This window comes from Penaeus monodon, chromosome 31 (assembly GCF_015228065.2).
Source record: "Penaeus monodon isolate SGIC_2016 chromosome 31, NSTDA_Pmon_1, whole genome shotgun sequence".
Taxonomy (NCBI): domain Eukaryota; kingdom Metazoa; phylum Arthropoda; class Malacostraca; order Decapoda; family Penaeidae; genus Penaeus; species Penaeus monodon.
Window position 1 is genome coordinate 1,860,834 of NC_051416.1, and position 1,770 is coordinate 1,862,603.

At 40.1% G+C, this 1,770-nt stretch overlaps 1 pseudogene; it reads left to right on the forward strand.

The window, feature by feature from the left end:
• The first annotated feature begins 1,640 nt into the window (after window positions 1-1,640).
• The window catches only part of LOC119592816, a 4,889-nt pseudogene continuing 4,759 nt past the window's right edge, over window positions 1,641-1,770 (forward strand).

Genomic DNA, 1,770 nt, shown 5'->3' on the forward strand with positions numbered 1-1,770 from the left:
AAGGAGTCAACATCCCCACACCATCCCAACCAGCAGCAACCAGGCACTTTCAGGGGAGCAACCCTGGTGAGTTCAATAAAAAATCGTGCTCTGCTCTGATTTACAGTACTGGACGTGGACAGTGGACGGGACACATTGTCAGGCTGGACTTAGCATTGTCTTTTGCCATCAGAGTAATTAAGTAATTAATAAAGTTACAATGACATGGTATTTTTTCAATTTATATTTCAATTAATTTACAACAAAACTAAAGTTTTAAGCATTTAAATCATAATTCGATTTTATTCAATTACAAATACTTTATTCAACAAATATGGAACTAATACTATAATTTCAGCACCAAGGAATAATTGAAGTGTAATTTTATAAATTACAGAAATGAGTAGTAATTAAATAAATCACAATTACTTACTAATTAAAATATATCAATCACAATTATTTTTTCAATTATGTATTAAGTGTAATTAAATTAGCAAATTAACAATTACAAATAACAATCACCACAGATCTGCTTCTGCTTTTCATTCTCGCAGGTCAAAGAGGAAAGGAAGGAGTCTAGCAAACGACAGAAGGTCCTCCATTTGATGGCAAAACATCCTGAGGGACGAGAGGATCAGGCAGTGTTTTGAAGAAAATCCTGACTCCGAGATCAAGCAAGCAGCGCTGAATGAATGACAGCAAGGCGAAAGCATTGCAAAAGGCATCTCTTGTTGTGATCGACGAATACAGCTTTGGGGTTCAATTAAACATGATTGTAGCTGAGACCACAGCGTCAATACCGGGAAGCAATCTGGAGTTGAGGTGAGGCTTCAAAGAATGTTCAGCGCAGAGGCCACCAAGCACCACAATTCATCAGCTGCCAACACACGTCTGAGACAGAATACGCGTAACGTGATGGACCAGGGGCTCGGCGCCAATACAAGGTCCCAAACATGAGTTACTTTTTTGTACGCAATCTGATTAACAACTACGAAACATTGAAATCCCAATTTCTGTAAATGGAAATGATGAGATTACTGATCGGTAGAGTGGAGCGGATGATATGCGTTTCTCTACCACCTGACAAGAATTATGCGCTTCCATGATGAACATGCGTCGATTCCACTGGTTGAATAAAAAAAAAAAAAAATCCCAAATCAGCAATGCTCGCTGGAAGTCAAGAGCCATCTTGCAATTCTTGCCTTCATAATCATGCCAGTTGCAGGCGTAGCTGAGCGAGTTTGTCTCTTCATTTGCACTGCCTGGGCTGACCTGGTTCTCAGATACCAGAAAGTTCCGTGTAGCTGACGTTGCTGAGTTAGAGGAGGTTAGCGCCCTACCAATCAGCACTGGGTGTCTCAGAAGACCATTGGAAGCAAGGAGCCATCAGAATTGATATCCAAAGCAGTTAACAATGCCGGCGAACGAGCAGTCAGAGTGATGCAGGACACTCATGCCGCATGTTAGAGGCAAGAGCAACGTTCCGCTTCGATTCCGCGTTGCTAACCACTTGACAATCATCATTTTTTTACGTCTAGTGTCCTATTTTATATTATCATTAACCCGATATGTGTGTTGTTCGTGTTCTTAAAGAGAAAATTTCTTTCGGTTATTTTATTTTATTGAACAGATATTAAACCGTCTTAACATAATTGACCAAGATGAGGTCATGTCCTTTCATTACCAGCAAAAGTTCATCAAAATATGATACAGGTATAGAGGTTATAAAAAAAGTTAAACCCTAACACACACACCAGACGCACGCACGTAAACACGCAGCGCGCCAGTAAC